The 22,513-nt window shown below is 45.1% G+C and overlaps 1 protein-coding gene across 3 annotated transcripts in view; it reads right to left on the bottom strand.

Moving 5' to 3' along the window:
• TRAF2 (TNF receptor associated factor 2) overlaps positions 1–22,513 on the bottom strand; it is a 500,036-nt gene that overhangs the window by 428,541 nt on the left and 48,982 nt on the right. Inside the window, exon 1 of one of the 3 annotated variants that reach the window (XM_078642077.1) lies at positions 10,077–10,140. The exons of the other annotated variants lie outside the window; for them this stretch is intronic. The gene's annotated coding sequence lies outside the window, so the exon portion shown is untranslated. Of the gene's footprint in view, positions 1–10,076; positions 10,141–22,513 lie in introns of those variants that run through there. 3 annotated transcript variants of the gene reach the window in all.

Here is a 22,513-nt window from a genome sequence, read left to right as displayed (position 1 = left end):
GATCTGTTTTAAAATCGTATTTCTCACCAATCAGCTATAATCGAAAGAGTTAACAGACATCCATCCTGAGCTGAAACTATCATGCAAGACATTTTCATGGTACACGATATCAGGATAAACAAGCATTGTCAAAGCCAACAGGTTTCACCTCTGTAAGAGCTATTGGTTTAGTCTATTTTAGCTGTGTTATACAGCACTGTGGTTGTATGTATTATAAACTGCTATGAAACAGCCAATTATTGTTTTGTTATTTACTAAGGATTGAGTGATGGTGTAAGTTAAGAATTAAAATCTGAAGAGTGTAGTAGCCCCTCCTCTTGCGGTGCAGAAGTTGATCATATATGTTATGTTGAATATTAACAGAGTATACAGTGCAGAGCATTTAAATCTCTTTGATTGCAGATAATAGTGTTATCCTAGTATGTGAAAGATGAAAGGATGAACCTGACCTGCCAGGATAGTAACCTTTGGCTAGCTGGCCACAGGTCACTGCAACAGGCCCGCAAATCACTACACTAGCCCAACTGTACTTAGCTATCACCTCACCTGGGCAATTCTAGGGAACTTCAAATGCCAATCCTTTCATTGCACCCTCCCATGAGGGAAAGTAATGAACTGGGCGGGGCTTTCTTCACAATGCCCGGGCCTGAGCGTCTATGGATTTGTGACCTCAAAGAAAATTATCCCATTTACAAACGCAAGTGGTGTAATTAGACATGTGATGTCTTGTTACCACAGCCCTGCCTGCTTGTGGTATCAGATCGCTTCAGCCACAGGAGCCAGGCCTTTTCCCTTTGTACTCATGAGGCTTCACCCCATGTGCAGAATGGAAATGACTAGCATAGGCGGGAGACAGGCTTAGGGTGGCAAATTGTGCTAGCACACAATATTCACCTTGGTGGTTTGGAGAGCTGGAAATCAGTCGAATTGACATTACATTTGGTAGCCGACAAGTGAAGCAGCAAGACCTTTAAATTCTTCTGCACGATTAGACTTTTTTGGGCTGCTGCATGCATGATGGCACACACGGCCTGGGGCATGTTTAGGTTTGGAGGAATCTGATACTAGTTTGGCATATAGAAACAGACTGCTCGACAGAAGCTGAAACACCATCATCAATTAAAACTCACTCAGCTAAGATAAAAATGAATTAAAAATAACTACATTTAAAACATACGTGGGCGGTCTATATAGTGTACAAAATATAAAATGATTTGGCCACAAAACTACCGTTCCTCAAAACAAAAGAGGACATGACAATCACATTCCAGTGTCTCTAATTGCAGACATACTCAGTTCAGTTTCTAGATCGAAGCAAATCAGTAGACCACAAGCCCTCTGCTCTTTTAGAATGTTCGGTCTGTTCAGATTCTCACATCTTGCTGTGAAGTGTCTATATAATGTAGAGGAGGAGTGATAGCCGGCTGCCCACCCGCATGCCCCTCATCTGCCAGCACCCAGCCGACAGTGCTCTCTCCTTCCCACACCTCACAATGCCACTTTTGTTTAGTGCTTTAAGAAGGAACTTTTATGTCAAAATTAGTAGAAATGAGTTGGCATCTCTTGAATGGAAAAACAAACGCAAGATCTGAAAATAGGTTTGGTAAAGGAGCGTGTAGCCAGAACAGCAGCCAGGGGTCAGAGAGTAAGAACAGAGTTATCATGACCCCAATCACAGAAAGGACAGCATAAGGGGAAGGAAACATATTCCCAGCTATGATTTCCATATAGCGCTATTTATGGCACCACTGGTATTTCTAAGTGCTGTAAATAAGAGGAGGAATTTTTAGAAGCAGGGGTTGCCCGGCCCAAAGTCGTAATATAATCTGAATAGCCCCGGGGAAAACAGAGGCTAACAAGCATTTACAATGCAATGGTTTCGCCTTTGGAAAAGTTAGAGCTATTGGCATTGTAAATGACAACATTTGTATTTATGTGTTGGTTTTGAAAACAGATAAATAAATGGCATTGTCATTTACATTGCCATTAGCTTAATCTCGACAGTCACTCTGCTCTCCCTAGCAGTCACTCTGCAGTCACTCTGCACTCCCTAGTCACTCTGCAGTCACTCTGCACTCCCTAGTCACTCTGCACTCCCTAGCACTCCCTAGTCACTCTGCACTCCCTAGCCACTCTGCACTCCCTAGTCACTCTGCACTCCCTAGCACTCCCTGTCACTCTGCACTCCCTAGCACTCCCTAGTCACTCTGCACTCCCTAGTCACTCTGCACTCCCTAGCACTCCCTAGTCACTCTGCACTCCCTAGCACTCCCTAGTCACTCTGCACTCCCTAGCACTCCCTAGTCACTCTGCACTCCCAAGTCACTCTGCACTCCCTAGCACTCCCTAGTCACTCTGCACTCCCTAGCACTCCCTAGTCACTCTGCACTCCCTAGCACTCCCTAGTCACTCTGCACTCCCTAGCACTCCCTAGTCACTCTGCACTCCCTAGTCACTCTGCACTCCCTAGCACTCCCTAGTCACTCTGCACTCCCTAGCACTCCCTAGTCACTCTGCACTCCCTAGCACTCCCTAGTCACTCTGCACTCCCTAGTCACTCTGCACTCCCTAGTCACTCTGCACTCCCTAGTCACTCTGCACTCCCTAGTCACTCTGCACTCCCTAGTCACTCTGCACTCCCTAGCACTCCCTAGTCACTCTGCACTCCCTAGTCACTCTGCACTCCCTAGTCACTCTGCACTCCCTAGTCACTCTGCACTCCCTAGTCACTCTGCACTCCCTAGTCACTCTGCACTCCCTAGTCACTCTGCACTCCCTAGCACTCCCTAGTCCCTCTGCACTCCCTAGTCACTCTGCACTCCCTAGTCACTCTGCACTCCCTAGCACTCCCTAGTCACTCTGCACTCCCTAGTCACTCCCTAGTCACTCTGCACTCCCTAGCACTCTGCACTCCCTAGTCACTCTGCACTCCCTAGTCACTCTGCACTCCCTAGTCACTCTGCACTCCCTAGTCCCTAGTCCTGCACTCCCTAGTCCCTATGCACTCTCTAGCACTCCCTAGTCACTCTGCACTCTCTAGCACTCCGCACTCACTACTCTGCACACTCACTACTCTGCACACTCACTACTCTGCACACTCACTACTCTGCACACTCACTACTCTGCACACTCACTACTCTGCACACTCACTACTCTGCACACTCACTACTCTGCACTCTACACAAAGATCTGTTACAATTAGAATAAAATAAAACGAGGTGTAAAAAATGATATGAAGTAATCTTCCTCGAGTTTTTCTAGCACCCGATTCTCTCCGTTCCTTCTCCCTTCTAGCTCCCCATCTCATCTTCTGCCCACACGTTTTCAGATAATGCTGTGAATGGGTGCAAGTATTTATTTTACTTTACTTAATGCAGTTTTATATAGCGTAAACTTTTCTAGCACCCGATTCTCCCCCTTCCTCCCCCCTTCTTGCTCCCCACCTCACCTTCTTCCCAGACTTTTTTCAGATTATGCTGTGAATGGGGGATGGCGGGCAAAAAGAGATGGGGTGAAGGAGGGACGAGGGGGTCGTAGGGAGGGGGTGGGGCGCCAAGGACGGATGGTGGACGTGGTATACAAGGACGAGGAGGGATAGAGTTATTGGGTGTAGGGATAGGGAGGGTCGTAGGAAGTGGGTACGAAGGGAAGGGGCCGGAATGGAAGGGGGGCGACGAGGGAGGAGATGAAGAGAAGAAACGTGAGGAGAGCTGAAGGAAGGGGGCCGGACAAGCTGGCTGCAGAGGGAAGAATGGCTGAGTGAAACCGGGTAGTGGAGAGAAGGAGGGACGAAGTGAAGGAGATGTGAGAAGGATAGGATGAGAGGGTTGGAAGGGAGCCTGGCAGAGGCTCGGCAGGGGCTGGAGCTCAAGGTCTGTGTGGAGTGATGGAGGGGTAGGGTCAGTGTCTTCCACTCCAGTTGCCACTAAAGTCTCTGAGAAGGACCAGTAGAACAATTATGTACCTAGAAGAAATAATAATGCATTTTGTATAGCACCAAACGCTACTATTCTGCTGTTTCTAAACACTGTAAAACATGGACTTACCACCTCTCGGAGGAATGAAAGACTGGGTCTGCCTTATTCGGATTTGAACTCATGACTTTTTCCAATAACTGAAGATAGGAGAAGATGTGGCATAATGGCAAGAGCTAGTGACTTTGGAGTTGGTGAACTAGGTTCGAATTTCACGTGGGCTCAACATCCTGTGATTCTGGGCAAATCACCTCCGGCCCCAGGCGAAACCTAAAAAGGTTTGCCGCCACTCGCTGAGCTGGGATGGCATTTCCCTTCCATGACACGGAACAATGTGCAGCGTGAGAGGCATCTGCTTGCTGGGAGCACCAACCAGGCGGTGGTCTGTGCGGGCGTGTGCTGCTGCCTTCAGCTGCTCGGAGGGCAACTTCTGCGGGCTCCCTCAGCCTCCTCCTCACTTCTGCTCCACGCAGATGCTGCTTTTGATTTGTCTTCGCCCTCCGAAGTGAAAAGAAGTGACGCGGGAGCGCACAGGACCGCTGTGGGAAGTAAGTCACGCCGTCGACTTATCAATCAGCGGGCGGCTGGGACGCCGCTCCAGGGAGGGCTTCCAAAACCGCCTTATTTTTAGACAGTTACACTGATAGGGGAGAATGGCACCATTGTGTCTCTGTTAGTCTGTTGTGGGGTGGGTACTAAGCTGAGCTGGAAGCAGCCGTGCCAATAACCCAGTTTAATTGACGGAAAGCTTATGGAATGTGTTGTGATCGGCAGAGGGCACGGAGACACATGCTCGGGGGCACAGCGTGGGCATCACCTGGCGCTGCAGAGCCCAGGCGAGGCTGGAGCTCCCTCCTGCCACCGCTGGATCCAGGGCACAGCAGTCTGGGCTCCGGCTGCACACCGCCTTCAAGACACTTGTTTGCATATTTCATGCTCGGGGAGACGAATGCCTCGGAATCCGCAGTTGTTCCCATGAGCACTCTTCGGGGAGTTTCACGACTTGTCTGCCTAGCTAGGACTAACTGCGCAGGAAAGCCATTTGAGAAAGGCTCTAATGTGCCACTAAATTTAATGTCCCGGTTTCCCTTCGTGTATTTGCATGTCTGCGTGTTTATGCGCGAGGCGGTGGCGGAGTGAAGGGGGGTGTGGGATGGGCAGGGGTGGGGGAGCGGCGACGGCCTCAGCTGCGAGGGGCTCTTATCAGAGTGACAGATCGCTGTATTGTGCCTGCTCGCTGACTCAACCCCATGATGGCGCTAACGTGCTGCCATCATCCAATGGGAGCGAACTCAGTCGCCAACTAGAAAGGAATTGAATTGTAGACTGACCTGGTTAACCATACGAAGAAAGAATGTTTTGTTGAGTATTAGTCAACATGTTGGAGCGGGAATAGCTCGGATTCTCCAGTATTGGCGACCTAATGTGGGCGGATTCAGTAGGCACACGGACAGCGGGAGGGGGGGGGGGGGAACGGGCACACAGTCAGCGGGAGGGGGGGCGGGAACGGGCACTCACCTGGACTTCTTCCAGTGGCCGTGGTCGGCATAATGACGAAAACAAACACCTAAAAAAAAAACGAAACTCCGCCCACCGCCCGATGACGATGCAAAAAGGGTGGAGAGCGAAAAAATCTCGGGAACGCCCACGAATCTGGTCCTTGAATGACGGACAGATCTCTGTTTCAATGGCTAGCCTCCATTTATGGAGCTAGCCAATGGAACAGAGGGCGTATTCAAGTCCCCCATACTGAAAACTAAAGATTTCTCCTGGGGGCGGAGCTAAAGCTCTGTGCCCCAGGCGAAACATAAAAACCCCAGGGTGAGAACAAAGCCTACGCTGGAGACAACGAGTCTGCAGTATTACAGCTTTGTGAGAAATTGGACCGAGAATGTGATGGAGTGTCTTGAGGTACGAAATACAGACCAAATACAGAGATGCCCAAACCAAGCTATTTTACGGCTGCACGGCATCACGTGCAACCAATAAGGAGCCATATGCTTCTCCTTCTACTGGGTGACCATTTTTAGCAGCCAAAATAGCAAATATCACGGCCGTCGCGCTAATCAGCCGATTCGCGATTTTTTTGTGAATCGCGAAATGCTGGAGGGTCTGATTGACAGAGTATAGTGGAATAACGTGTAGTGGCGTACAGTACAGTGATGTAGAGTGGTGCAGGCTAGTGTAGAGTTGTGTAGAGTTTAATGAAGTCAAGTAGAACAGCGCAGGGTAGAGTGGCATAGAACCCAGTGGCATGGAGAGCAGTTGCACAGAGTGCAGTGGCAGGGAGTAGAGTGTAGTGTTGTAGAGTGTAGTGTTGCAGATTATAGTAAAGAGGTGTAGACTGCAGTGGTGGATAGTGCAGGCCTAGAGGAAAGCAGTCAAAGGCCTACATTATAGCTTGGTCCAAGAAATATGATGGTATAGTGTGGAATAATGTGGAGTGGAATTATGTGACGTGGAGTGGAATTATGAGTCATGGACTGAAATTATGTGGTGGGGAGTTATGTGGCGTGGAGTAAAATTATGTGGCATAGTGTGGAATTCAGTAGCATTGACTGGAATTGTGAGACGTGGAATTGTGTGCCGTGGAGTGCAACTGTGTGGCATGGAGTGCAATTGTGTGTAGTTGAATTTTGTGACTTCGTATGATATTGTGTGGCATGCTGTGGAATTGGGTGGGAAGGCGTGGAATTAGGTGGTATGGAATGTGATGTGTAGTGTAATGTATCGTAAAATTATGTGGTGTTTTGTGGGATTGTGTGATGTGGCATGTAATTCTGTTACGCTGAGTGGACTGAAATTATGTGGTGCGGAGTGGAATTATGTATAGTGGAGTAGATTTGGGTGTAGCGGAAAGAAGTTATGTGGTATGGAGTGGAATTATGTGCCATGGAATGGAGTGCTGCGCAGTAAAATTATGTAGCATGGCATAGAATTATTTGAAGTTGATTTATGTGAAGTGGCGTAGAACTGTGTGGCATGGCATTGAGTGACATGGAGTCGATATGTCAGACAAGCAATAGCGTGGAGTGGAACTGTGTGCTGCGGAGTGAAATTCTGTGGCATGGAGTGGAATTGTGTGATGTGAACTGCAAATGTGTGATATGGAGCGCCACTGTGTGGAGCCGAATTATATGGCATGGAGTGGAACCAAGTGGCATGTAATAGAATTATGTTGCATGTAATAGTGTGGCATGGCATGGAATGGAATTGTGCACCCTGGAACTATGTTGCTTTTAACTTTGTCGCATTGATTGAAGTAGAATTATGTGGAATTGTTTCGAGTGGAATTATCTGGAGTGGAATTATGTTGCATGGAGTGGAATTTTGTGGTTGACAGTGTACTAGATTTCGCTTTTTGTATACTGTATGGGAAAAATGTAGAAATGTGGTATAACACACTAGATAGAAATTAATGTCCCTTAATATGAAGTACCCAATAAGGTTTAGAAGCTTTGTAGGTTACTAAGAGTATCAAGATATTTTCATATAATACGGGTGGCTGAGTGATAGGAACTGTATACAACATTATATGTCGTCAGTTTAAGAAGCCTAGTTAAAATGTCTGTTTATTACTCCTATTTGGATGCAAAACGGGACACTAAGAAAAACAGAAATGTGCCCAGGATCACACAGGGTGGTCTAATACGAAAGGAGAAAAAGTAGGAATCACTAAAAGTGTAAACAAATACAATGCAGGATGTTTCCAAGCTTTAGTAAAGATACAAAAGCCTGCATAAAGGAAGGTGGCCAAACTGCATTCACAAACGAAAAGGAAAAAAGTAGAGCCCAAAAATAAAACAGTGGAAGGGCACACGTAATTGAGCCATGTTCCGTGGGAGGGTACAACATTTCAAAAGGAGGGCAATCTGGAACATGCTGGTAACAATAAAGGACAGCATTTAAAAAAAATGACATTCAGCACAACAAATAAAAAAGCAATGAGTGGGCTGTAAATCCACTAACTCTAAACAAAATTAGACACACCTCATGAACTGTCTAGGCGAGACCAAAAAAACAGGTTTACTGGGTGGGGTCAAGACAAACTCCTATAAAGTAGGCACACGTTTAACAATCTAATACATTGTGGTAACGTGTCTCAAGATTCTGGAATTAATGTGAAAACAGCGACTGGATTACCAAAGTGTACGTTTGCCCCTCCCTTTTACAGTTGCAAAACTGACCCTTTGGCTAGAATTACAAAGATGCCGAGGATATGAGCCAGAGAATGAAACAGAAACCAATCTGAGAGGACTGTTGCCAAACTACTAGACAACAAGTCGCATCTTGTTTGATAACGATAAATCCATGAACGGAAACAAATGAGCCGAGTAAAGATGCCTTATACTGAGAAATGTAACTAAGCAATCATGAGTTACCTAACAGACTCCACTACTCGGGCATCGGTATCACAAAACAACTACACTCAAAAATAATGAACTTGGAAATCGCAATTTTCCTCGTTTTTATAGTTCAAATCACATTTTACCCATTTCATGTTTGAGTGGAGGATATTCTAAACTTAAAACTCTCGTAAGACTGCACATCTCCATAATGAAGCTTGCCTAGGAAGCATTTGGGCACTTTCACTAGGACAGGGAGACATGACATAGGGGCAGGACGCACTGACACCATTACTGAGAATTTAATTTGTACTTGTAAAGCGCACTAATACCCCAACTGGGGTGTCCTGGCGCTGTAACGCATACCGCTGTGGAACCCTTCCTGGCTTTTCCCTGTGAAATGTCCACTCCTGGGCACCCCCAAGGTGAAGCCAGGCATCCCAGCGCTGTTGGGGCCGTTGTGGAGATTAAGCAAGCTATTGCCCAGAGTTGCAGAGTGGGACCCATGATTAGAATAGGCACCGAGGCGAGAATTATCAGGTCCGAGGAAATTGAGCCCAAGACTCGCCGAGGCGGGAATTGAACCCTGGTCCCGGGCCAGACCTCTGCATCAGGGTCTGCGCTCTAACCATTGAGCCACACTTCTCCAGAGAAGAGCTCTGCAGTGCAAGAACAGCAAGACACAAAGACAAGGCACGAGCAAGGAGCAATAGAAACAATGATGAACACACAAAAGTACAAACACAAAACCTAATCACCGCTGCCCCGATAGGTGTCGCCGACACGATATTGGGAAATGCTACACATCAAAATGCTCACTTTTCGGGCTATTGTCATATTATTATGCATCAGAGTAATGCACGCTGGCGCTGTATCCTGAGATCATGCTATGTGAAATGTGTTCCCTACTGCCGACCAAGTACTGTATTAAGAGATTGTAATCAGACAGCTCAATATTCTCCGAAGGATAACATATATTGATTTGACAGACAGCAATTCAAGCAAGATTTCGGAGTTAACTCACTGTGCTAATTTAGACACAATTTAATTACCAACCAATGAAACTGTGGTAAATGTTCTCTTTGGCAACAAATTAAACGTAAGTCAGTTGCACGTATTACATGTATGCCCTAGATTTCTATTGCACCCGGACTACTGTGCGAAAGTGATATTGGAAGTGCCGATTCGGTCTGCTTTGTGACTGGGTAGAAAAGATGATTTTTTTGGACAGAGAACCTTCAGGCAGTCGGACCCCTTGTGGCCGAAATGGACAATCCCCTGCACTCCACCCATCAAGGGAGTTTTCTGAAGTAAACATGGCAGGGTGTGCGCTCTTTACCAGTCCCTAGTCTGCTATTCCCGCGGGTTTCCTCTGGTCCTAAGGAATTAGACAAAAATATTAACAGTAGCCGCTGAAAATACCAGTGTGAAACCGAGAATATTCCAACCGATAATAGTAATATGCAGCGTTGCTATTTGAATTTAAGCGTTCCCTGTCGCATCGGACCACATTGCATTACACTTTTCGAATGTGAAAGTAATCAAGGTACAGGATGACAAATTAATTAAATTACCTCTTTAAAATACGTTTAGAAGTGGCCATTCACAGAGAAGACAGCTTAGAATAATTTGGCTAAAATCATAAATGTCTATGTCAAGGTTCAAAAACAAACCTAGTTAAAACTAATACCCAACAGAATACAATGGTGAAACAAACCTCAGCTCGATTTAGAAACATATTCGAGAAGCAACTCACCAGCATTGTACAGAGTAGTCCTGGAAATCCCCTTGCACCACTTTAAGTTCCACTTGCAAAACTGTCCACGTGTATGAAGAAAACTAGTACAAGCGTCTACAAATGAAACCCCCTAAATCTTCGGCCAAAGGGAGTGACATCATAGCCACATCCTCAACACGAAAGAGTTCACCGATGGCCAAAAGTCCTGCATTGCTACATTTTAGAAAGGCTAGAACTTATTGCACCACACATCAATGCAAAGTGCAACACAAAGTTAAATCTAAAACTGCATGTGATTATGCTACCTTTTGCAACTTGGATACAGGTGTTTCACTTTTGGCTGGTTCTACAATGTCTAAAGTAGAACAAATAGGAAAGGCAGGTATTGACCAGTCAGGAGAGCAAGATAACATCTGCACAGAAAAAGAAAAAGGTCACTACAGCGTAAAGAAACCTATTTAACAATCAGATTATGTCGGTGATCACAGTGCCATTTTTACAACCTATACATGTTCAACGGTCTTTTAATGTGTAGGAGCAAGAGGGCCAATATACCTTTACCAATTTGGAACTTCATCAGTATGTAATTTTAGGGATTTTTTTGAATCAGCCTACCAGCCTGAGAGAGGTATACCATTGGCTTAACAAAAACACAGAGGGGCCTACAGTCCGCCCACTGCTTGCTATTGGTTGGCTTGAATGTGATTCTTCTTTGCTTGCTTTCTATTGGATGTCTTTCCGTTTTCAGCCAGTCCCTCTTATGTTTGTCTCTCCCATGGAACATATAGATTCTTTTCCATCTCTTTGACTGCCTATAATGCTTCCTCAGCTTGCTTGTAAGGAACTCCTTTTTTTTCTTTTGTGTATGCACTCCATGAGAGTGCAGGTATTTTCCATTTGGCTCTCTTGTGTACTTTTCTTCCCCCACGTTGCCCTCTCTCGCCCATGTGCTGATCTCCCCCACCCATACTCATGTTGCACACTCTCTTGGGTGTGCTTCTCCCCCTGTGCATTATGTTGCTCTCTTTTGAGCATGTGTTTCTCCTTCACCAGTGCTCTCCCTCATGCTGCTACTCTCCTACCCACCATATTGCTTCACCCATCAACCCTTCCTCAACCCTCTACCACAACCTACTCATAAATATTTTTAGGTTTCTCCTAAGACAGCGCATGCACTGGCTGTTGCAGGACATTTTGTTATCTTACAGTAGGTTTAGGACCCTTGCTTCTTCTTTGATGGTTTGTGTGGGCTTTACTTCCGTCATGTCCCTCCACTGGAGTACAAACGCATTACTGTATATTTACACTGCTCACTTTGTTTTTGGTGCTACTGTTTACTTTTTAATTAAGCACTCAGAGTGCCAGTGTATTCTTTTTTTTTTTATATATAGCGCGAACTAGAACCGAATCAGTTATCAGAGCGCTTTACAGAGCACCAGCTACACATGAGGACACACTTTCATTTTAAGCGATACAAAAGGGGATGATGGACGGAGCGGTTGAGCAAATCAAACACTCACCCCCAGTCAACTGATCTGGGTTTAATCCATCACCATTCTTTAGCCCACTCAGCCACCCCATTTCAGACATGGCCATATGCAAATCAGTCTGACCCTGTGCCTCATGGGAACAGTCCAGCCCGAACTGCCCGGGGAGATTAAGTGATTTGCCCAGAATTACAGGGGTTTTTTGCCGTCGTTACCGAGACTCGAACCCAGATCCCCAGGTCCGAGGTCGAGCACCTTAGCCGTTAGGCCAACCCCTCTTCCCGAGAGAGGGGTTCCAGCTGTCTGCATATATACTTCGTGGCCCCCTCATCACCTCTGTGTTGCTCTGTGTCGCTGACTGCTCTCTGACCCCACCTCCGTGTCACTTTGTCTCACTGTGCTTCTGTGCTCCCCAGTCTCCATGTTGCTCTGTCTCGCCAGGTGTTTCTGTTCCACTTCCACTCTGTCACTGTCTTACTGTGTCTAGCCGTATGCTTCTATGCTCCCTTCCCTCAACCCCCCCTGGTTTCTGTGTTCCTCTGTCTTGCCATGTACTTATCTGTGTTTTTCAACCAGTGTGTTGCTTCCCACCCGTCGCCATGTTGCTCTGTGTCACCGTATGCTTCTGTACTTTACCTTGTTGATTTGTTCTCGGTGTGCTTCTTTGCCCCTTCCGTGTTGCTTCAGTCCCCAGGTTGCTTCCCCCAATAACGTCCCAGGGGTTTCTTCCCTCTGGGTCCCATTGGCACTTTTGTTTCTTTCTAGTTACTGATCCAACTCAAAACAATAATTTAAAAAAAGCAACTGCATCATTTTGATAGTTTTGTAGGCGCAGGCATGCCTACAAAATGACAGTGGTATTTCTAGTTTATTTATTTATTCTTTTGTCATGCTGCACAGCACTAAATATGCTGTGCAGCTTGTCAAACACCCATTGGCAAAGCGTACAGGCCCCAAAGGCGAGACCTGTCTGCTTTGCCAATGATTGTTTAAAAAAAAAAAATGCTTTTGCATTACATTTTTCAAAAGCTCTCTCAAACTACTTTTTCATTTAAATTTACCAATCCATCTTGGTAAATAAAACAAACCCTTTGTCCATTTGTAAGCGTGCACATGTGTGTTGAAATTATGATTAAGCCTAAAAAACGGTACAACGGCAGTATCAGACTTTTTTTAGGTTTCGCCTACGCAGCGCACATGCGCTGCTAAGGAGGACCTTTAGCCGTCGCTCTGGTCATTTTCAAGTACACACTCGTGCTTGTGGCGCCATCCACCTTGCCGGAGCGAGCAGGGTCACGCCACAAGCAAGAGTGTAGTGCTTGAAAATGAGCAGACTGTGCGCGCGCGCACGCAACACTCCCTGGCTCTCTCTCTCTCTAAACAGCTGCGGGCGGGTGCGTTAATGGGCTTTCCTCCCTCGTCATCATCCATGTTTTTGTCTAAAATGTAAAATGTAAATCCAGTATTTGTAAAGCGCACAGCTACCCGGAGGCATCCCGGCGCCGGGAAGATTAAGCAAGGTATTGCCCAGAGTCACATGGTGCTGGGCTGACCTGCTGCCGGTGATCGAACCGTGAGCCCCAGCGTCCGGTGTCAGTCGCCCTGGTCGCAGCGACACACCTCTTCCCTCAATAGAATGGGTTCACAACTGCACCCTAAAATAAACGTACATTTCAGGCCGAAACTTTTCTTTAGTTGCCGAATGTGCATGTTAAACTCCTGCATGCTGGAAAAGCACTCCCTTGTTAAACGACGTGACCTATATCAACCCTTACTATTTTGGCATTTAATGACCGATTCCAAAACGCATTTTTTCAATGCACTCTAACTTTTCCATTTGCAGGGTTTCCAGTCTGTGGGCCGTTTATTCTTAATTATTCGATGTTGGGCGGTGAAGTTTCAGTTTCCATACAAGAGTTATGGCCTCAGAATATGGAACAGCTCCTTCATTGTCCAAATCTATGGCAGCACTGCCACCAGGTGGCCCAGACAGCAAGCGGCAACTCTTATGTAAAGAGAATAAACAAAGTACTCGTATTAATTTAAATAAGTGCTAGTCTTTTGGGAGATAGAGGCATGCAGACGTTTTGTTAGCCAGCTAACTCTTTATGGTTCAAGTAAAGGTAAGTGAAGTTTTCTTCTCGGGAGAAAACATCTGAGAATGCTGAACTGTTTCCAGTATAAAACCGAACCAATGTGGTCCAGATTGAATATTGTGATGTATGGGTATTTATGTAGCGCTTTCCACATCTTTTGTCAAGGCATAAAGTGCTTTCAGATTATAGAGCAAGTGTGTTATCCTTGTGTATTATATGTGTGGCGCTTTGTTTCCATGGTGGTCACCGTACCCCTTCCATCCAATTCCTGGATGCCCTAGAACGGGTGTTGTTTCAGTTAGCAGTAGATGTGAAAAATAGGTGTATCACATGCGGGGTCTAGGTGTGTAGAAATGTACGCTGAGCTAAATGGCACTTGAGCATACGTGTCACTGAGTGGAGTGTTAGGATAGATCAGCTGCACATTCGAGTACTTCATATTTCTTAATACTGATTGTAAGATGAATAATGCTGATTCTGGTGTTTGCTTGATCCATGGGTTGGACAATTGAACAAGACGTCCATTATTACGAGTATGAGGCACATCCTGCAATGGTTAGCAAAAACGTTGTGCCGTTAAAGCCTCAATTATTAGGATTGTAATTCATGTATTCTGTGTTGGCACAGCCAGACATCCCCTTACTGTGTTTGTTGGTAGTTCATGTAAGGTGTTTTTGGATCACTTTAATAAATGTGATTCATTCGAGAGCATGGAGTCTTAATTCGGAAACAGCAATAGTTTTGTTGCTTTTCTGAACAAGATGTGGTTCAATGTCCTCAGTTTCTTAGGTAACGTATTGTATAGTTTTCTTGTTGGTACTGCGAACTAGCTACCACCTATCGGGGTTTTCTTGAAAGGTTGGATGGTTAGTAGCGGTGAATCTTTCTGAGAAGAGTATGACATTTTATTTTTTATGTATAAATTGGGCCAAGTCGTAGCTTCCTTTTTGAATCTGGACAAGGAAGGTATTCTTCTGACGTTAGGTGGCAGAGCGTTCTAGTTTCTAGATTTACCTTGTCAGTATTCGAAGTACAGTAGCCTCTGTTGTTGGGTAGGCTCTGCTATAGAGTTCTCATGATGTTGAAGGTACTTTCGTCACATGCCTTTTGAGTAACTGTTTGGAGTCCATGATCATACCCAGGTTCTTTAGTTAAGTTGAGCTGTGTTAAAGAGATCCATAAGCAGGTTGTTGTCGGGTCATCATTTTTCCATAATCCATAGCTGTCCATGGCTCAGTTTTAAAGTGGTTTAGTTTTAGATGACTTTGTAGATTTCATGAGACTTCTAAATTTATTAAAAGGTAATCATAAAAGCGCATACAAAATGAAATGAGAAAACAGTGATGATAAAAACAGGTGCACTCTTAAGATTCAGTAGTTGGAAAAAGAAGCTACGGAATAAACCATAGCATACAAACACTTTGATTGTGCATGTTAAAATAGAGTTACGATACAGTTCGTATTACGGTGCCTTACATTAGACTTTAAAAACCAACCCACACTTTTATGAGGCATCTGCATTCCGACATCCGGTCCTTATGCCCCAAGGTCAGGTTTAGTATAACCTGGGTGGCATCGGTGTAATTGTAACCAGTTCGGTTTAAGGAGTTTATGAACTTGGAACGTGGGGTAATTTACGTTTTGAAAAGGAAAGGTGCCGTTGTTGATCCTTACGAAAGGCCCTTCATTTTGTTGCAATGGTAATGATTGGAATGGAAGTAATGCTCTGATCTGTGTTCGGGCATTGAAGTATTCATTTTATTGTAATGCCCTGTATTGCCCGACCTTTAAGTAAAACCTGGCGGTTTACAGCATCAAAGGCTGCTGAGAAGTCCAATATTAGTAATTGAGTGACACCATCAGAATCTACAGTGTTCTTTAGATCACGTCAGATAGCAATCGGTGCAGATTTGATGCCTCTTCATGGCCTGAGCCCCATCTGTTGGTCAGTAACGAGGTTATGTTTTTGCAACAAGTTCTGAAATCTGTGTGAAAGCCTCTTCCTCATTACGTTTCCTCATACATGGTCCATTTGATATTGGTCTGTAATTTATTGGGTCCTCCAGGTTTAGTTCTTGCTTCTTCAAGATTGGTTTGATATATAATGTTTTAGTTGGTTGGGGAATTCTGAACACAACCGTTTCTTAATTTTCACTGAAAAGCTTGGAAAGTTTTCTTGAAAGTTCATAGAGTGTTAGGGTGAGGAGGATTGGTGATGCTGATTAACATAATCATGTAATTCGTTTTTTTAAGGATAGTTGGTTGAATTGACATACTTTTGGGTTAATGTTGTGGGTATGCTCAGCGGCGGCTGGTGGATTTTGAAAGTGGTGGGTGTGTTCATTTTCAACCTAAGTATAATATAATCCAGCATAGCGAGCAAGCTCTATTAGAGAAAAGGGGGTGCGCGGTGTAGGGCCACTGGGCACACTCCTAGATTTTTTCTTTCACCAGTTAGATTACGTAAGGTCACTTTTATTTATTAGTCAATGAGACTTTGCCCAGAATCACAGGCTGTTGAACTGATGCCAAGACTTAGAACTTGGTTTTCTAGTTCCAAACTCGTCAGATCTGGTTGTAATGCCACATCCTCTCCCGTAGATCTGATCTCAATGCCTTGAATACCTAACTACCTGGTAACTACTCTAGCACATTGCAGCTTCCTTATATTTCTCAGTTCAATTTAACATTCATCTGCGTGTCCAGGAAATATACTATTTTTAATTTCCAAGTCACCATATCTGGAGTCAAACCCAGCATCCGTTTGACCAAATTGAGTGATCCTAGACAAATACTGTATTTTATCAGGCCTATTCTTGTTATTGCATAGGGGAGGCCAACAGGCCTGGTGTGTTGTCAGTCACATATCAGGCACCATTATGACTAACTCTGCCCCAAAATCGCCAGCTTGACTACCTGAAGGCTATGGATGAAACAGGGGCTCAAAAAGGCCTTAAATGGAACTGTGGCTGACATTCATTAAAGGAGCATAAGCAATAATGGCCTCTCAGCTTACATCCTTCCCCAACAACTCGTCCCAGTGGCCAGGCCCACTGCTAAATTCGGAAGATAGCATCTATGTTAACACCACCACACAAAGATTCGCTGACTGTTCAGGCAGATTCAACTGGTTTCCAACTTTTTTCTTCACGTGGGCGATCCTAGGTTTTGGTTTGCATTTTAACATAGCTCGAACTCAACCCTAAGGTAATTGGAGTTCTTTACATGAGCACCAGTTAAATAAAATAAGTAAACATATATTTGGTAGGCACAGGAAGATTATTAGATAGATTTATCATAGTCCCGTTTTGCGAGTCCTTAATAGCGATTATTAAGGAATCGCTATTAAGGACTTGCAAAACGGGATTCATGTAGGAATCGCGAAATAAATTGCGATTCCTACACATTCCTTATTTGCGATTAGCAAATTGCTAATCGCAAATAAGGAATAACTCCCCATTCATTCCTATGGGCCTTCTAATCGCAAATAAGGATGCAATTTCAAGGGTGCCAGGGGTGTCCAATGGACACCCTAGCACCCCTGAAATGTAATCTACATTGGTGTTGCGCACACACATGTCCAAAGGACATGTGTGTGTGTAACATGCAACTTAGAAAAATGCATTTAAATGCATTTTTCTAAGTTTTCGCTATTTACCACGAGGTTTGACCTCGCGGTAAATAGCGGCCCAAAATTGCGATTTCGCAAATTTAAAATGGTTCATGAATTGCATTTAAGGAATCTCGAATAGAGATTCCTTAAATGCAATTCCTCGCAAATGTGCGAATTCTTTATTAGCGAATTTTGCATTTGGGATGATGAATCCCAAATGCAAAAATTGCACTCGCAAAGGGCCAGATTCTCAGAATCTGGCCCTTTGCGAGCGCAATTAAGCTTGATGAATCTGGCCGTAAATGATTTGCCCACAATCACAGGATGTTGCGCCAACACAGAGAGTCTGAACTACCTAATTCACAGATATAATCTGATGTAGTAGGTGACATGCATTCACATTTTATAGAAGTAAGCTTTTCTAACTTTTCAAGTCATCCTAACTGCAATCAATCTTGGCTTCCCTGTTTGCCCCAATTGTGTGATCCTAGGAAAATGCTGTATCTCGTCATTGCATAGGTGAGGTCAACAGGGCTGGTGTACAGACAGTCAAGTACCAGGCACCCTTATGACTGGCATTATCCCAAAATTGCTAGCCCTATTACCTGCAGATGAACCATAGGCTCAAGAAGATATTACATGGAACTGTGGCCAAGGGGCATTAAAGGCTGTTGGAGCCTAAGCAACAACGGCCTCTCTGCTACGCATGCCATTCCCCCAACACCTCATCCAACTGTCCGGGCCTATTACTCACTTGACAGATAATGTAAACACCTCCGGACACAGATTCGCTGACTGTTCTGAGTTAGATTCAACTGGTTCCTACTTCCTTCTTCCATGTGGGCAGTGGTGGGCACTGCATGCGCGCCTAGATTTTTGCTTTTGTTTTTTTTATAGCCCAAACTCGACCCAAAAGTAATTGAATGCTTTTACATGAGCACCAGTTAAATAACCTACGGTCACCTTCATTTTGTATTATCACAGCGGTTCCTTTTGGAAAAATATATATGTATACTGAAATTAGCACAATTGCATACATCAACAAGCATTGGCATAGCCAAAAGGTCTCGCCTTTGGGACCTTATAAGTGTTTAGTTATCCAGCACAATATCCTTGGTGCAACAACATCAAGTGTTGCATGGCTAAACACTTATAAGGTTCCAAAGGCGAGACCTATTGGCTATGCCAATGCTTATTTTGCTTTGCTGCACAGCAGCCGCAGTGCTATACAAGATAGCTCAAAAACATTGGCAAAGCCAGTATGTCTCAAAGGCATGACCTATTGGCATTGCCAATGCTTGTTATCCGTCTGTTTCTGGACCTATCTTTCATTCGGTCTTTCCGCCGGTCTCTCCTTTACTTTTGTTGTGGCATTCTCATTTACTCTGATAATCTCTTACCCTCTCCTTCTATGGGGCTATATTTTAATCTCTGAGTCTCGTTATCCTTCGAACGCTGATGGGCCTCTTTATCCCAGGAAGTAACTTTTACTTTGTATCCTTCGACACGTTTTTCACTGTTTTTCTTTCAGCGAGTCGCTCAACTACATTATCTTTCTGTAAATCTTTTTTACCATTTTAGTCGGAAAGGCTTTGTCCTTTCTGTTTTTGTGAGTCTTTTTTTAATGGTTTCCCTTTCTGTAAACATTTTACCCATTAAATATGAATAGGCCTTGTTGGAAATGGCCCTTTTTGCAGAGTAATTCCCAAACTTTTTGCTTTTTCCTCCTATTTTTCCCTGAGCTGTGTGTGTTGGGTTTAGGACTCTGGGCACTTTACCACTGCTAATAAGTGCTAATCAGTGCTAAAGTGCATATGCTCTCTGTGTAAATTGCGTTATAGATTGGTGTTTTCATGATTGGATATTTGATTTACCTGTTAGCCCCTAGTAAAGTGCACTGCGTGTGCCAGGACTGGTGAATTAAGTGCTACCATGGGGCCTGCAGCACTGGTTGTGCCAACCCCGTGAGAAGCCGTGAAAACGGTAACTCAGACCTGCCATTGCAGAGTCTGCGCACAGTTTGTGACTGCCATGTCGACTTGGCCAGTGCACACACAGGCCAGACCCTAACCTTCCATTTTCTAACATGTCAGACATCCCTCAAGTAGGCCCAAGGTACCCCTGTGAGCAGGGTGCAATGTATGTGAAAGGTAGGACATGCCCTGGTGTGTGTGGCATGTCCTAATAGTGAATTACAGTCAATTTCGTTTTTCACCATTGGAAGGCTACCAGTTCCCCATAAGATAGAATGGGAGGTCTGTTTATAACATCTTATAAACATAACTGGCCCAGGGAATTCGGTAAGAAAATAGAATTTAGTATGCCTGAACTCAGAATCTAAAGATGCATCTTTTAGTGACGGAGATTTTTACATTCTGTGTTTGAAAATACTACTTTTAGAAAGTGGGTATTTTCTTGCTCAGTCATCCCGTATGCCTCTGCTGGAATGTGGATTGCCTGTCTGGGTTTTGGAGGACAGAAGGTTGGGGGGCCGCAGGGGCTTCAGATGGTCTGGATAGGTCAGGAAAGGGCCGATTAGACCTGAGCTGTGATGGGGGAAGGGGGAGGAATTTCTTTGCACCTTAAAGGGTCTGGTCTGCCTCTGACAATGCTGTCTCCACCTCCTGCCCGGAAATTACACCAGAGAAGGCAGAACTGGTTCTGGCCGGGCACAGGCACCCTCTGGCTGAAAGATCAGAGGATTTTTAGCTACAAATGCTGGGTCCCAAACCCCTGAATTTTATAACTCATCTGGAACAAGACGACTGCCAAGAAGGAGAGCAGTGGTGAGGTACCAGAATCGATTTCTGATCACGTTGTATTGATAATCGATGTGTTAGGATTAGCATGGTGTCCCTAATCACCACACTTTAGGCACGCATATAGTAGCATTACTGTATTTACTTTTAATTTAGCTTCACACCACGTTACGCTATTGAATGCCATATTATGGCCTCACATAATGTCGTGCACACACACAGGCCCTATTCTCCATTTAGCTCCTGAGGTCCTGCTCCTGGGAAATAAACCAACTGTTACAGAAACTGCTGTTTAAGCTCGTTAGAACCGACAAGGTCGTAGGTAGCTGAAGGAGGGCCGATAAGCACATTCCGGGAGGGTGCAGGGTGGATCGTCTCTGGGAAGACAGAAGGGAGTCACCCGTCTGACCTTGCTAAATTCTGCATGAGCGAAACCAGGAGCCCTTTGTGTGCCTAATATGGGCTTTCCTTTTACTGTACCAGCCTGTACCGATTTGTATTTTTCCATGTTAGGCCGTGATGATACCAATGCAACTGTATATATATGATGTGCTGACAATGTGCCAGCAGTCTTCTTGGCGGACCTCGTGGGTCAGGTCGCAAGGAGCTCCTCTGGCAGAGTTTGTGTTTGTCTAATAAACGCTTGAACCTTCTGCACTGCCGACCGACTGATTATTGGTAATGGGAAGGGGATTTTGTAATATAATACTGATTGTTGGGAGGAGGTAATATTATTTTTCGGTACTTCAGTTGGCGACTCCGCCGGGACTCCGCGTTGGGGCCGTCCCTGTGTAATCACAGGCGACGTTGAAAGGGGTGCTCTCGATTGGGGGGGAAGGGATTGCAGACCTGGCAAGAATTCGGGGTTTTGCTCTGCCCTCCCGGTGCGGAGGGCCTCAGCTGCTAGTAGCCCCACGCCGGAGTCCTTCGGGTGTGACCCGAGAAACCTGCAGCGTTGGTATTAAACGAGTGTCGGCAGTGGAGAACGTTCCGGCAGACCTGCGTGCACCAGGTGAGTGTTGTGTCTTGTCGTATGTTGAATTGCATAATACAGATCTGGATAGTGGAACTTAGCATTTGGTGGTCTATGATCACGGAGAAACTCTGAATTTGCATTTGGGTGATTAATAATCACTAAGAGAATCTGAGCAGGGGTCCGACGGGGGCAGTGTTGAGGCTGCACGTGCGGATGCCCTGGGTGTTTCTTTTGTATGAAAAATACTGGAGATAAGGATTGCACGCCCAGGGGAACTGTGGTTCTCGCTCGGCCGGACTGTTCTCGGGAAAGCCGATGGTTGAGATTGGGAAGCACCTGGACAAATCTGGAGCGGCGCTTAAATGCGGGCTTAGCCAGAATAGTTCGGGAAGCGAACTTGAATGCTGTCGGATGGCCTGTAGGCCGGTCTGTGGTTTAAAACCTGTGTAACTATCTCCAGGCAGTCTGAGGACGAGACTGTTGTTGGAAGTGTTCTTTGCAGCCTTTTTGAATATTAGCAGAAGAGTTCTCCATAAGTGGGAGCCGACGGGCTCCACTTTTTTTGATTGCAAATTGTTGAGATTTATGTAATACATTCTATGTTTGTGTTTTGTCAAAATTTTGAACAAAGTCCAATGCAAAACGAATGAAAGGTTGAATGAAGACATGGCCATGGGAATGAACGCACAATGACGGTGTGATATTTGATGTTGTTGAATTTTGTACTAACGGAAAAAAATTCCTTTTCAGTCGCAAACAAGATAACTCGACATGCCGTGCTTTAGTAAGTTGTGTTTCGGTTGTGTTCGTAGTGACGAAGGGAGGTTAGACGAAAGTCAGCCAACCCCACCGGAGGGGACGCCTAGTCACGACATGTATTGTAAACATGGTATCAGCCCCCTTATTTTTAATTCATTATGGAATAAATACACTAAGGATAATGTAGAATTACAATGGCCGAAAACTGGGTCTTTCGATGAAAAAAAGATTCAATATTTACAAGAACGCCTTTTTGTTAAACGTAGTCGACAATCTATGTTCGATACCCTTAACAAATGGCAGAATGAGGCAAAAAGAAGACGCATTCGATCTGAAAAACTAATGAAGATAGAAAAGGGACAGACCATCACTCAGAAGGCCATTGCATATGATAAAAACAAAACGGAACGAAATATTGAAATTGCAGATAGACAGTTCAGGCTTCAGGTAGACCAATGCTATGTAGCTCGGGGGGGGAACCGAGGATGAGATAGAGGAACTGTTAGATGTTAGGCCTCCCCCGCCATATGCCCCGGAGCGTATATATCCCGCGATACCTGTTCAGCCTGAAGCTAGGTCACAGGCATCTGCGCCAGAGGAGCAGGGCTCCGTCACCTCCGGACGGAAAGCCGGTGTTTCCTCTCCTCATGGAGGGGCCTTGGTTACGCTTATTCCTGATTCTGCGCAGGCACTGGCATCCCCTCAGTTGCAATTGAGTTCCCCAACGCCGGAGAGACTTTCTCCCCAGGTTTGCATCACACCCAA

The sequence above is a fragment of the Lissotriton helveticus genome, chromosome 5_1 (assembly GCF_964261635.1).
Source record: "Lissotriton helveticus chromosome 5_1, aLisHel1.1, whole genome shotgun sequence".
NCBI lineage: Eukaryota > Metazoa > Chordata > Amphibia > Caudata > Salamandridae > Lissotriton > Lissotriton helveticus.
The sequence above is the reverse complement of the archived record's forward strand: the minus strand, read 5'-3'. Positions and strand labels throughout refer to the sequence as shown.